Source organism: Bidens hawaiensis, unplaced genomic scaffold (genome assembly GCF_021521415.1).
Source record: "Bidens hawaiensis isolate Kalapana, Puna unplaced genomic scaffold, B.hawaiensis_p1.1 tig00037556_1, whole genome shotgun sequence".
Taxonomy (NCBI): Eukaryota; Viridiplantae; Streptophyta; class Magnoliopsida; order Asterales; family Asteraceae; genus Bidens; species Bidens hawaiensis.
Window position 1 is genome coordinate 1 of NW_027505486.1, and position 16,042 is coordinate 16,042.

General features: G+C 39.2%; 1 pseudogene across 1 annotated transcript; it reads left to right on the plus strand.

Moving 5' to 3' along the window:
- Window positions 1–11,154: 11,154 nt before the first annotated feature.
- Window positions 11,155–14,391, plus strand: LOC143613475 (glyoxylase I 4 pseudogene; annotated as a pseudogene). Its single transcript, XR_013150123.1, has 3 exons — window positions 11,155–11,318; window positions 13,753–14,072; window positions 14,144–14,391. The product of XR_013150123.1 is annotated as a glyoxylase I 4 pseudogene (transcript).
- The last annotated feature ends 1,651 nt before the right edge of the window (window positions 14,392–16,042 follow it).

Here is a 16,042-nt window from a genome sequence, read left to right on the forward strand (position 1 = left end):
ATTCCATTTGGAGCTTCAAACAAACTAGCTCTCAATGTTCCCGCCATGCGGGGAGATTAGTTCCCTTTTCCCGCGCGCGCATAAATGATTAGGGTCTTAATTAGGAAATTAGGATATTATTTGAACATAGTTTTACTTATTGATCATTGAAGAGGTATGCAACCCATTAGACAGAAACGACATAAAATTAAGTTATGAAAACACAAAACCTGTGCGCGTGGCGCACATAACATATGCCCACGCTGATCCTAACATGGCGCGCATCGCATCCGTGCTGACGCATATAACATATGCCCGCGCTGATTCTAACATGGCGCGCATCGCATCCGCGCTGGCGCATATAACATATGCCCGCGCTGATTCTAACATGGCGCGCATCACATCCGCGCTGGCGCATATAACATATGCCCGCGCTGATTCTAACATGGCGCGCATCATATACACAATCACCTAATAATTAGGTTGATTACTTGGTTTATGGATTGGGAAATTACCGGGTGTCACATTCTCCCCCCGTTAGGAGAATTTCGTCCCGAAATTTAGGAGGTGTCTCTGGTAGGAGCTATTCCTTGGAAGAGATATGTGTACTTTCTGCGCATTTGGTCTTCTCTTTCCCAAGTGAATTCAGGTCCACGCTTTGAGTTCCATTGAACCTTTACTAACTTGATTCGGCTTCTTCGCAACTTTTGTTCTTTCCAATCGGTTACTGCTATAGGCTCTTCCACGAAGTGTAGCTGTTTGTCGATATGAACCTCGTCCAATGGTAAAATTAACGTTTCATCAGATAAGCACTTCTTGAGGTTGGATACATGAAACGTGTCGTGAACTCCACTAAGTTCGGCGGGTAAATGAAGTTTATAAGCAACTGGACCGATCCTTTCCAGGATCTCAAATGGTCCAATGTATCGCGGATTTAACTTTCCTCGCTTGCCGAAACGGGGGACTCCCTTCCATGGAGAGACTTTCAAAAGTACTTTATCCCCTACTTGAAATTCCAACGGTTTTCTTCTCACATCTGCATAGCTTTTCTGTCTGTCGCGCGCTGCCTTAAGGCAATCCCGTATCTGGAAAATTTTGTCCGTCGTTTCTTGGATCAATTCTGGTCCAGTCATTTGCTTGTCACCCACTTCAGCCCAACACAGTGGGGACCTACACTTGCGCCCATACAAAGCTTCAAATGGCGCAGCCTTGAGGCTTGTGTGGTAACTATTATTGTATGAAAATTCAACCAATGGGAGATGAGTATCCCAGCTACCCCCGAAATCGATTGCGCACAGCGCGCAACATATCTTCTAATGTTTGAATGGTTCGCTCGCTTTGTCCATCCGTTTGGGGATGATAAGCCGTACTCATGTCAAGACGAGTACCTAAAGCCCCTTGTAACGATCTCCAAAATCTTGAGGTGAAACGACTATCTCTATCAGAAATGATGGATACCGAAACTCCGTGTTTTGAAACTACTTCTCGAATATACAATCGGGCTAACTTTTCCATCTTATCGGTTTCCTTGATTGGCAGGAAGTGTGCTGACTTAGTTAGCCGGTCTACAATAACCCAAATCGTGTTGTAACCCCCAGGTGTCCTTGGCAGTTTGGTAATGAAGTCCATGGAGATTTGTTCCCACTTCCACATGGGAATTTCTGGCTGTTGAAGCAACCCCGACGGTTTCTGGTATTCAGCCTTCACCTTCGAACACGTCAGGCACTTACTGACATACGTCGCGATGTCGCCCTTAAGATTGGGCCACCAATACAGCGCTTTAACATCTTGGTACATCTTGTCTGCGCCAGGATGTACGGAATACCGCGTTTTGTGAGCTTCGTTTAACACTTGCTCGCGCAATCCTCCTTTGAGAGGGACCCATATGCGATTAGCAAAATATCGAGTATCGTTCTCTTTGAACTCCAAATTCTTAATCATACCCCCAAGGGATTCGTTCTTGACAAACTCTGGTTTCAAGGCTTCTTGTTGAGCTTCTCGGATGCGGGTAGTGAGGTCTGCGCGAATGGTCAATCTTAGAGCCTTAACTCGTAGCGTCTTTGCTCGCTCTTTCCTACTTAAAGCGTCTGCTACCACATTCGCCTTTCCAGGATGATACTTTATTTCACAATCGTAATCATTCAATAATTCAACCCATCTTCGTTGCCTCATGTTTAAATCCTTTTGATCAAATATATGTTGAAGGCTCTTGTGATCCGTAAAAATCAAACACTTTGTACCATAAAGATAATGGCACCAAATCTTTAGCGCGAAAACAACTGCTCCAAGTTCCAGATCATGCGTCGTATAATTCATTTCATTAACCTTGAGTTGACGAGAGGCATACGCTATGACTTTGTTTCTCTACATAAGGACACATCCGAGTCCTTGATGTGAAGCGTCGCAGTAGACGACGATGTCGTCCGTCCCCTCGGGTAGCGACAAAATTGGCGCACTATATAACTTTTGCTTTAACATTTGAAGCGCTGCTTCCTGGTTTTCGCCCCAATCAAACTTCTTATCTTTCTGAGTTAGCGCAGTCAGAGGTAAAGCTATCTTGGAGAAGTTCTCAATGAAACGTCGATAGTAGCCAGCTAGTCCTAGGAATTGCCTTACCTCAGTTGGTGTTTTTGGCGCTTCCCAATTCTCGATGGCTTTGACCTTGGAAGGATCGACGTGTATTCCTTTCTCGTTTACAACGTGACCGAGAAAGTGAACCTCTCTAAGCCAAAACTCACATTTAGAAAACTTTGCATACAACTTTTCTTTCTTCAGCATTTCCAAAATTAATCTCAGATGTTGTTCATGCTCAGCTCTGGTTCGGGAGTAAACCAAAATATCATCTATAAACACAATCACAAACTTATCCAAGTATGGTTTGCACACACGGTTCATCAGATCCATGAATACAGCCGGCGCATTAGTTAGCCCGAAAGGCATCACTAAGAACTCATAATGGCCGTATCTAGTTCGGAAGGCTGTCTTCGGCACGTCTTCCTCATGGACCCTAAGTTGGTGGTAACCTGACCGTAGATCTATCTTCGAGTAATAACTGGATCCCTGCAACTGATCAAATAAGTCGTCAATCCTTGGCAAGGGGTACCGATTCTTGACTGTCAGCTTGTTTAGTTCCCTGTAGTCAATACACATTCTAAATGAACCATCCTTCTTCTTTACAAAAAGTACTGGAGCTCCCCAGGGTGAAAAGCTTGGGCGTATGAAGCCCTTATCCAATAGTTCCTGCAACTGATTGGATAGCTCTTGCATCTCGGATGGAGCTAGTTGATAGGGTGCTCGAGCTACTGGTGCAGCTCCTGGAACCAAGTCGATTCGAAACTCGACTTGTCGCGGTGGCGGTAATCCGGGCAGATCTTCAGGGAAAACTTCCGGGAATTCGCGCACCACTGGTAAGTCTTCAATCTTTCGTTCATCTCCTTTCTTCTCTACTACGTGCGCCAGGAAGGCGTAGCATCCTTTCCTCAGGCACTTGCGCGCCTTTAGACACGAAATGAGTTTTATCGCAACTCCACTTCTTTCCCCTTGAATTACCATGGTTTCCCCGCTCAACAGTGGGATCCGAACCTGCTTCTCATGGCAAATAATTTCCGCGTGGTTCTCGACTAACCAATCCATGCCTACCACAATGTCAAAGCTTCCCAAGTCTATTGGCAATAAGTTAATATTGAATCCGTGACCTCCCATGACCAATACACATTGCTCAGTCCTTTCGTTCGCGCGTATCTGCCTACCATTGGCTAGTTCTATAGTATAAGGCGTGTCTAGCCTACTGGTTGCTAGGCCTAGGGAGTTTTTAAACTCAGTGGATATGAAACTTAGGTCAGCGCCAGTATCAAATAAGACAGATGCAAAATGGTCGTTAAGTAGAAACGTACCGGTTACCACATTCGGTTCTTCTTTTGCTTCGCCCGCGCCGATCACAAAGGCTCTCCCGCGAGCTTGGTTTCTCTTTTGCGGGCAATCCCGACTGAAATGTCCTGGCTTCCCGCATGCATAGCAGTTGTCGCTTGCTCCAGCTTCTTTATGGCAGTTTATCGCCTTGTGCCCTGGTCTGCTACATTTGGCGCATACGATGCTTGCGCATTCACCCTCGTGGTGATACTTGCATCTGCTGCACCATGGGTGAGGCCCACTGTACCCTTTTCGCGATGGCTCCAGGGCTTGTATCGCGTAAGCCCTTACGCTCTCCTGTTTCTTGAATGGTGGTTGCTTGGAGTCGGACCCTCGGTGGTGAGAGTTCCATTTTCTCTTGGGGTCAGAGGTTCGCTGCTCGTTCCCGCGCGAGGTCAACATACCCGCACGGACCGTATCTTTTGTAAGAGTGATGGCCCGCGCCACTGCCTCATCAAAGGTTGGAGGCGCTGCGGCATTGAGCGGAACCCTGATAACATGGGGTAACCCAAAGATATACCTTTCTATCTTTTTCTCCTCCGTGTTCGCCATATCCGGCACCATCTGGCAAAGTTCGTTGAATCGGTTGTTGTAGGCGTCGATATCAGTTCCTATCATGGTGTGGTTCCAAAATTCCTGCTGTAGACTCTGAATTTCGGCGCGAGAGCAGAACTTCTTCATCATCATTTCCTTCAGCTCCTCCCAGGTCTTGTGGAGAGCAACTTCTCGTCCCAATGTTTTCACTTGAAGCTTCCACCAAGACGAGGCCGCTTCTTGAAACATGCAGGTCGCGTAAAGGACCTTTTGATTTTCACTACACCCGCTAATGGAGAGAACTGTCTCCATTTTGTCAATCCAGTTATAGAGCCCAATGGCCCCTTCGGTGCCCTTGAATGGCCAAGGCTTACAGGCCATAAATGTCTTATAGGAGCATCCTTTGTCCAAAGCTCCCGATTCAGGTTCTGGGGTTTCGGTCTCTTGACGACCCTGACTTGATTCGGCCTTGCTGGCCTCATGCGTTGCGATCGCCTGTGCGATTATTTCTGCGAGTTCCTCGGGTGTCATGGTAATTCCCTTGGCTCTGGTTGGAGGCATTCTCGTTTTTCTTAAAAGAGAACGAAAATATATCAAACTTAGCGCATGTACCCTGAGCACATAATGTTCTTATCCCTAGTGTTCACTAGACATTGTGTGACACCCTAGTGTTCACTAGACATTGTGTGACCCGTGTTCCTAAGTGTGTGTGTGGTTTTTCTTTCGAAAATATTTTCTTTGCAAAATATTTCATGCGATTCCCCTACGGTTATAGTCTAGGTTAAAACTTTTTTTTTTTTTCCTAGTTCGCTATAACCTGGCTCTGATACCAATCTGTCACACCCGGCCCTAAACGGCGGAAACAGCCGGGTGCGCGCGAGTGGGAATTGATAATCAAGCACGGGTCATTGCAAACATTCAAATAAATTTTCCATTGCGCATGAAATGTCTAGTACAAAATTCATTACATTGTATAGAATTACATATAAAAACATCCACATGAAAAACGTTGAAGATTTCCGCGCCATATCCCCTTACACGGCGGGAACAACCACGCGTGTGGAAGGGATAGAACTAAAATCTTCCAAAAACCATTTTTATAGATGTTCTGCGTGAAGTGCTCTATGTGTGACTCCTTGCGCTACTAATTATCACCTGAAAGACACGTAAAAACATTTGAATCAGTATAAACTGAGTGAGTTCACAAGTTTTGGTGACTTGATAAATCGTATTGCATCATATCCTTGATAAAACCATATTGAAACACATTTCTGATAACATCATTAAAACATATGCTTGATAAAACCGTCCTGCGGGTTACGCGCGGACATTTCTGAAAACCGGGCTCGTTCATGCAAAGTGGCGCTGCCACTACGAGCTAAAACAATACCGTCCCGCGGGTTACGCGCGGACGTTGTGCTCGGAAAACTAGGCGCTCGTCCGTGCAATGAGGTGCGACCCCTACGAGCGGGCTTTACAACCAGTAGTACTACCCCATGACCATACTAGGCACTCGTCTATGCAAAGAGGTGCGACCCCTACGAGTGGGTTGATCAAACACAGTAGTCCCTACCCTTAGAGTTCCACGGACGAGTGATCACTGTCTAAAACTTGCGCACTTACATCGAAAACCAAGATAAACACCATGAACAGATAATCGTTTGCATTGCTTGTAAATATACCATGATAAAACATAATTTAAATACGTGTCCCTCGCCCCGAAAACAGTTTAAAAACAGTGAAAATAGGGGCTGTGAGACTCACCTGTGATTCTTGTTAAGTGATGGTTTAGAGAGAGATTAAACGAGATTCGGGTTTCCTGATGTTAGCCTCGAAATTGGAAGTCTAGCGATGGATGCTTGGGAGGTGGTTAGTGCAGAATTACAGGTTTAAGAGAGGAGTTTGAAGTGTGTTTGTGTGATATTTTTATTCAAGATTTGATGCTTATTTATAGGCAATTTCAAGGGAACACAATCCCTTGATTTAGGGGATTGAAATCTTATTTATATTAGGTGTAATGATGACAAGGTATGGGGTTTATTATTATTTATTTAGGGATGGGGGTGATGGTCCTAGGGAGTGGTTATAAGGATTCTGATGGATTTGACAGTACATGCAGGACTGTGGTTGGTGAGAGTAGGTGCGGCTGACAGCTGACATTTCGTGTTACAGTATACTTTCCTGGTACTGTTGTCAGTGTGCAGTCAAAAGGTAAAAATCTCTGAAACACGCAATTGGTTCTTTCTGGGCGGGGGCAATCTTCTTACATCTGAAGAATAAACTAAGTGTTTTGTGCATGTAGCCTTGCGCGTATAGCCTTCTGCGTGAAGGCCATTTCTTTGAACGTTATGGGTCCGGCGGCTCCAGTTGGTCTTCGCGCAAGCGTCCTTGTAACGAATCCTGCGCGTATCACTGCGCAGGCGTCCTTATAAGGAATCCTACGGGTCCATCTGGCTCTGCTGGAACCAGCGTTCTAAGAGTTTATTAACAGGGTGAACTTTTGGATTTAAGCGAAAAGGTGATTGGTTTCTGTGCAGACGTTCGTGCGTAAAGGGTTTAGTTTTAAGGTGTCCCGCGGGGATTCTTCCCGCAGGTGTCTCACAACTCCTTTTTATTTGATGCGGGTTGATGCGTAACCTTCTCGTAGTCAGGGACGTTGAGTTTCATTTGTAGATTCTCCATGAGGTCTTGGTATTTCAACATAGTGATCAGTTATGTTGAAGTCAATTCCATCTTGGAGCTTCAAACAAACTAGCTCTCAATTTTCCCGCCATGCGGGGAGATTAGTTCCCTTTTCCCGCGCGCGCATAAATGATTAGGGTCTTAATTAGGAAATTATGATATTATTTGAACATAGTTTTACTTATTGATCATTGAAGAGGTATGCAACCCATTAGACAGAAACGACATAAAATTAAGTTATGAAAACACAAAACCTGTGCGCGTGGCGCACATAACATATGCCCGCGCTGATCCTAACATGGCGCGCATCGCATCCGCGCTGGCGCATATAACATATGCCCGCGCTGATTCTAACATGGCGCGCATCGCATCCGCGCTGGCGCATATAACATATGCCCGCGCTGATTCTAACATGGCGCGCATCGCATCCGCGCTGGCGCATATAACATATGCCCGCGCTGATTCTAACATGGCGCGCATCACATCCGCGCTGGCGCATATAACATATGCCCGCGCTGATTCTAACATGGCGCGCATCATATACACAATCACCTAATAATTAGGTTGATTACTTGGTTTATGGGATTGGGAAATTACCGGGTGTCACAAAAGAAATGTTCAATGCATATTGTTTTAGTATAACCTAGTAAACGGAAGATCTAGAACACCATTAAACTTTAAACTGGTTACCTTTATAAATAGCTAAGAGCATTCTCATCCAACCCCTCATTTAATGTGAGGGGTATTTTTATAATTTAGAGAGTGATTCAGAGTGTTGTGAGTGAAGAGTTTTTATATTTTAGAAAAAGTAGTGATTTTTTTGTATATTTGAAAAGCTACTGTTCACCCCCTATAATTTTTTAATATATTTTGAACGTGGTTGTGAGTGAAGGAAAGAGAAAATGTAATGATAAAAGGTATAAAAAGTATTATTTAATTGAAATAAAGAGAGAAAAGGTAGTGAGTTTTAATGTAATTTTTGGTTTATGGATAGAGGGTGGGATGAGAATGCTCTAAGAGCATTTCCATTTCATTCTCTAAATAATATGAGAGGAGTCTCCATTTTTTAGAGATGGTTAAAAATTGTTGTGAGAGTAGGAGAGAAAAAATGTTACTGTTTATGGTTAAATTTGGGAAACATATTTTTCACCTCTATAATTTTTTAAAGTTGTTATGAGTGAATGAGAGATAAAAGTTAATAATAAAAATATAAAAAAGTATTATTTAATTGAAAATGGAAGAGAAAGAATGATGTTTTTAGTGTAATTATAGAGATGAAGATAGAGAATGGAATGAGAATGCTCTAAGATTAGACCATGCACAACTCTTAACTTCTGGGTAAGGAGCTTTAGTGTAATTTTAAAGTTTTGTAAATAAAAACAGTGTAATCGAAACTCTCTTCAAAACTCTGTAGCAATCATTACTCAATCATTTTTCTTTCTATTTTGCTTTTCTATTTTTCTAATAAAAATGAAACACTTTTTTTTGCTTTTCATTAACTAAAAATGTTACATTAAAATAAAAAAACTACATTTAATTAAAAAAACTGCACTAAAATTAAAAATACTAGAAAGAAACGTATAGTAAAGTGGCATTTTTGTCCTTATGGTTTGACAAATAATGCGAATTTAGTCCCAAAAGTTTATTTTTTGCATATGGACCCTCCACGTTTCCCAATTCTTGCCAATTACATCCAAATCAATAACTCTGTTAAATTTAATCGTTAAGTCAGGGGTAGACATATATTTTCCCTATTTCTTTATTATAATACTTATTTTAGTGAACTGCGGTTTTCGTCCCTCTAGTTTGTTCAAATATGTAGTTTTAGTCCAATAGTTTTAAATTTGCAATTTTCTTCCCTATGGTTTCATTTCACTTGCAATTAAACCCGAATTCCCTAATATCGTTAAGTCTGGTCATTAATCCCATCAGTGTGCCCTTCACGTGAGGGGCAATTTTGTTTCTTGTTTTTTTTCCTTTTTCCCCAAATACACCACAGCCCCTCACGTGAGAGGGCTTGCGAATTATGACTGAAGTTTATTTATGGAGAGAAACGACAAAACTGGTCTCCACGTGAGGGGCACGCAAATGGATTAACGAACAAAATTAGCAAGGTTAATAAATTTGGGTTTGATTGCAAGTGAAATGAAACTACAAGTACGAAAATTGCAAAGTTGAAACTATTGGATTAAAACATCAAATTGGACAAACCACAAGGACGAAAACCGCAATTCACTAAAATAAGTATTATAATAAAGAAATAGTGAAAAGACATGTCTACCCCTGACTTAATGATTAAATTTAACGGAGTTAGTGATTTGGATGTAATTGGCAAGAACTGGGAAACGTGGAGGGTCTATTTGCAAAAAATAAACTCTTTGGACTAAATTCGCATTATTTGCCAAACCACAAGGACGAAAATGACACTTTACTCAAGAAACATATAACTACTTAAAAAAATAAAAATTACTAAAGGTTGTATTTAAAAAAAAACCATTTCTTCTCGCTTCGGCTAGATGCTAGACTTTCGAGTCGGTTTTGGGGCTCCTTCTTAAAACTTTGAGATCAGTGTCAATACGCCTCACTTTAATGACATTAGCGGCCTCCTTATTGATTTGAATACGTTCATAACCAAGGTCGTGTATTTCATAAGAGTCGAAGTTTCATCTCAAACTGTATAGCCATGTCAGGACCCGCAATCATCGCCGCCGACCCCACGTGTGTCCCCTTTCCGTTGCTTCTTCTACCCCCGGCCGAGGCATTCAGAATAAATCCTCATCAACATGCTCCAATTTATTATCATTTAAGTTGAAGTTTCTAGCATTGGACCTCGGCATGTGTGGATCAACAAAAGACGAGGTTTTAGACCTTGTTGATGGCTTATAACTTGCGGAGTTGACGGTGGTTATGAGGCCACACTTAGGGTACGTGCTCGTTCATACGATTCCAACATCTCATATGATTGAAGCTCATTGACCTGCTTTGAAACTTTGTCAACGCCCTTTCAATCAACTCTATATCATCGACACTGCTACCCCACATGTCATTATTCCGAGCGTAAGCCAAACGAAAAAGTTAGCATTTGGTGTTTCGCCGGTGTTATGGCCTGAAAACGCTACACAACTTGGCTGACTATACATGGTCTAACATGTGCATTTCTAATTTAGTTAAAAGACTAGTGACTGCTGTATTTTATTTTTTTAAAAGATAACAAAGTCTGGTCGGTCGGGTATATTCATTTGCAAAAGACTTCTTTTGTCATTAATACTAGACAATGTTAGTGACACTTGACACTATCAATTCCAGGTGAAAACCAGGGCCGGCCCATAGGGGTGCCGGGTGGTCGACGGTCACAGACCCGACACCTCGTTAGGCCCAAAATTATTTTTTTAAAAAATATATATATTTTTATTAAAAACAATATATCTATTTAATGTTTAAACTTAAGTATATGACCACTAGCTTAATCTAGTGACAAATGAGTATTACTTTCAACCAAAAGGTTATGGGTTCAAGTCTCATTTAAGACATGTTTAATCATATTTTTATATAAAACTTTTTTATACAACCCATATTATAACAAAGTAAACCTATATAAAAATTTAATTGTTTACCAACAAAATACTCTTTTTTAATTAAGGGTCAAAAAAAATTTCGCATTCGGTATAAAATTTTTTTACTTTCTCAAAGCCGGGCTTGATGAAAACCTACCGTATAACATTTTGTTATGAACGAAACTTAAATCGACGACTAAGTTAGACACCATTAGAGCAGTGCTTCTTTTTTTTATTTCTATTTTAATAATAAGCCAAATTGATATCTTTTAAGAAAATACTAAGGTAAAATTTTATATCAATTTTTATATAAGTAACATAACTTATAACTAAGATTTTATGTCATTTATAAAGATGACTGACACGTGGAGATGACATTCTCTATTCTTTGTTTCCAGAACACTCTCATCTTCTTTATAAACAACACCGAGCTAGCTTATTCTATACACACACACATACAAACATCAAACCTTAATTCGTGTGTAGAGGTTCATCAATGGCTAAGGGATTGTCTTCATCTTCGGAGCAGTTACCTTTGCTGTCACTGAATCATGTGTCGTTCATCTGCAAATCTGTAACTCGATCAGTCAAGTTCTACGAGGATGTTTTGGGATTTGTCCTCATCCGACGTCCTTCTTCCTTCGATTTCGAAGGTGCTTGGTAAGTGTTCATATTCACATGTTGCTACAAACACAAGTTTTACGTTCGTGAATCATACTATACTAAACATAATTACATATTGCATATACATATAATAATATAAGATATTTCATACGTATATCTCTAGCTTTTAAACTTTCAAAACTACATATTTTTTCAAATAATGTTTAATTAAAATGTTATGATATGCATTATAAAGTTGTGTTTTGAGGAAATATATAATTTTGCAAGCTTATAAGGGGACATATATATGTAATTTGGTTCATCATTTAAATTATGCATTATTCATATTTATGGTTATACAATTATTCATATTTATGGTTATGTATAACGTAGGAGACTCTTTTTCGAAGCTCACAATTTTTTTATATAAATCTTGGGGAATGTTAACGTACAAATAAAATTAACATGCTAAACATGAGAATCAAGTAGAGTAATTATATAATTACTCTACTTGATTCTCACGTTTAGCACGTTAATTTCATTTGTATTTGATCCAAATCATATAAATCTTTATATCAATAAATAAGGATACTTTTATCAAGGCTGATAACCAAATTTTTTTTTACCTCATTAAGTCAGCTAACCGGATATTTTGGGTTTAAATGCAAAATATAAGGTTTTGGATTTAATTTGTTTTGTTTGTTTTGTTTCCCTGAAACTGATTTCAATTTCAATCGCAGGTTTTTTAAGAAAGGAATGGTTTCCACAAATTCTTTTGATGCTATGAAATTCTTTTTGAACCACCAAAATTTTACATTTTTTAGGGATTGAGTACTCACGACCTTATATTTTACACGTTAACCATCTTATTATTCTATCAAAGTGAAAATTACTTTTTTTGATATTATAAATTAAATACGCAAAGTAAAAAAGAAAAAAAAAAATACTTTAAAGGGTGATATGAACTTGGTGCCCACTAAGACTAAGGGGTGTGGGGCTCTAGTGGGGGTTCCAGCAGAGCCAAGAACCAATAATATTATGACGTGTGGCAAAGAGAGAAACTGGATTAGGGGGGTGTTGGCGCCCCCGCTAGCGCCCCTGGCCCCTGGTGTGGGTAGCGCCCTACTAGCGCCCCACATCCTCTCTTCTCCCGCTACCATGCTCACGGGTGGTGTTGGAGCCCCCTCTAGCGCCCCCTTATGTGGTACTAGCGCCTGGGGGCGCGAGCGGAGGGGCTCTAGCGCCCCCTTTGAAACCTCCACACCCCTCAGTCTAAGTTGGGTATGCCTGTTGTTTATGTAAAACATTTATGAATCATTATTATGCTGTCGAGAGTTCATTTCATTCTTACATTTTTTTAATTTCTACCACAAAAGCACCCAAAAAGTTTATAAAATTGTTTAAAAAAAATACCAAACACGTCCAAAGAATTATGAATCATTATTTATGAATCATTAGCCTTGTCGAGTTCAAAAAAGTTTATAAATAATTACATATTTACGACCTTAGTTTTTCCTATCTTCATTTATTACTTGGTTTTCTTATCATATGTTTTTTTTTTCTTTAAGGTTTGTGGATAAATACAATTATTTTGTTTTCTTTAATAATGACATGTTTTAAGTTATAACATATTCATATGTCATGTGCATTTTGGTTGACGATTCATATTACCAAGGTGGTTTAGTACTTTAGTTGTACCAACTTATTTTCACTATGACCTGGTCCATTGTAGTCGCTATCGTACCACTAAAGCGTGTCGGGGAGATTTTGTCATATTATCAACACAACATATAATGAATATTAAATTACACTCACACAATGATTTGAACTCTTTATTGCAAAATTTACTACAAGCCATGGTTATGTTTTCATTTTATACGCTGGACATTTGTTCCGATTTTTTCCACATAAAGGTAAAACGTGAAAATGCGATAGGTTATAAAATCACACATTGTGCGCAATTGTCATCAAACTGCTTTGTGTATACTTGAAGTATTAGCTGTGTATATATTCCATCATTTTGATGTGATCCAAGAATTTTTAAAAATTGAAATTTATGTAAAGTAAAGGGGATACATTAATCTTCTATCACTAGGAAGATAGAATACTAAAACATGAACACCGACAAAAATATTGTGTAAAAACATGAACACCGACAAAAATATTACTATGGAACAGAGGAAAACACTATTTTAAAAGTATACTTGAAAATCAAGGAATACATATGATAAATTATATATTTATATATCCAAATTCAGAAAAGTATTAACTTTAGAATGCATTCACTTCTTTTTTTTAATGCTTATCCTGACATAATTTCCAAAATAATATCAGATCTAAAAATACACTGTCACACTCAGTTCTTAGACATAAATATAACACATATTTTTTTGACTGGTGTTAGTTTACATAATTCACATGGAAATTTGTTTTTGGATTATTAGTTGATGAGGTTTATTTCTACAAATATTATTTCTTTGTGATTAAACAGGTTATTCAACCATGGCATAGGAATACATTTACTAGAAATGGACACAGCTCCAGAAAAGAAAGCAGTGATCAATCCAAAAGACAACCACATTTCGTTTCAATGCACAAACATGGATCTCATAATAGACAAGCTGGAACAAATGGGTATCAAATATGTGACCGCGGTGGTCAAAGAAGGCGTTGTGGAGGTCAACCAGTTGTTCTTTCACGACCCCGATTGTTACATGATTGAGATATGCAATTGTCACGTTCTTCCTGTTCGTCCGATAAATAACTTCCCGACCATCACACAAATCAACCGTTCAGATTCCTCGTTTTACGGTATCTTAGTTCCCGACAAGATTTAACAATTTTTATTTGTGACATGTATAATTTGTTGTGTATTATTGCAGAGAAAGCAGTGGGGTCAAAGAATCAGTTTTGTGGTGAGGATGAGGCGTTGATGGATAATTTGCTAGTTGATATGATGGGTATTTCGTTTTGATTTAGGTGTCTTTTAGTTTCACCAAGAGACCAGTTTTGTCGACAATTGGTTTGTAATAATGGTCCTTATTTATATGTTATTTTTTCTAGTTGGAATAGCGGATTTTAATCGTGTGTATGTGTATAGTAGTGGCTTTTTGAAAAAAATTGTATTCGTATATTTTTGCTTGTATATATTTTCCGGTTTCATCAATTAAATTGAAGATTTTTGTAAGGAGGATAAAAAAAAGGAAATGCAAGTAAATGAGTTAAGTTCCACTATTTCCCATTAATGAAATACAAGAACAATCCCTCGATTTACATAGAAGAGTATAATAGGATGATAAATGGTATCGGGTATTGGTACGAGTACCAAGTTATTAATAAAATCAGTACCGGTCGGTATCAGTATGATATCGAGCTCATCCCTAGACTATATATTATGTGAAAGTAGAGTATCTAAATCCTTCAACAATAAAGATAAAAAAAAACTATCTAAAAAACTAGTATAGTATCATATACCCCTTAAGCTAAATGGGTGTAACAACATGAAATTTGGATTAAAAATGTCACTGATCATGGTCTGAATGACAATCCATCAATTGGATGAATTTGAACTCGGTTCTTGTTTGGCCTAATTTGAGATCTCCATTTCATTATATAGATGAAATTACGGAATATCATCGAAAGATCGCTTGAGATTTCAATAGGCAAGTGCTAGTAAGCAGGCATCTTACAAGACTGGCTCTTGGCACCGGTATTTAACGATCAGTGCTAAATAATTCCGTAAAATAACTATCACTACCACCTTCAAACGTCAATGAAGTTTATTGTAATGAATGGACTTGATGTAACAGTCACACGTCGTTTGTGTCCAAAGTAGTCGATGAAGTTATTGTGCGATATTTACGCATGTTAATTAGGGGCAAGAAAGAATGTCAACCTATCTTATCCCTACTAATCATAAGTTAAACTGTTTTGTAAGGTCCCGATCCCGGTGCCCTACTTGGACGTTGGATTTACTCATAAACACAGTTCTAAATATAAGAGTTAATAAAGACTTTCGCGGATAACATTAAAAGTCAACCATTCATTACAAACGTTCATAACTTGTCTTTTAAAACATATACATCATACCAGATCTTCTCTTCCAATCCTGCCATGTGTCTCCCTTAAGCTAGCTGTTGCAATTATTCACCTCTATGCATAATAAAAGTCAGCTACGCTGAGTGAGTTCTAGATAATCAAGCAACATAAAATTAGTTCACATACATGTATACATGCCCGAAGGTATGTACACCTTTCATACTTAACCAGATCACATTACTTTCATACATACATTCATACGTTCATTCATCATACTTCCTTTACCTTCATGATACATACATAACTATCCTTACCTCTTAAAAAGCCTTCCGCCCTATAACCTCACAGATATTGTAAGGGTCTGGTTCCTCTCATCACAAATATTATAAGGGTCTGGTCCCCAACATCACAGATATTATTAGAGTCTGGTCCCTATCCTAACAGATTTTATTAGGGTCTGGTCCCTTTATACCGTGAAACCATACCATACCTTTCTTATATTCATACATACTTTCAATCTTTATGTAGCATTCATATATCATTCATACATCATACATAAGATAATCACATATCATACACTTACCACTTAAGATAAGTATGTTAACTAGTCACATCGAGTATGCACACAGCCCCGAAAACATAACAAGGAAATAGGGCTAGAAACTCACCCGAATCTTGTTACGTTCGCCGTTAACGGTTATTCCTTTCTTTAACTGAGCTCGGCTAACTGTACATTAATTACG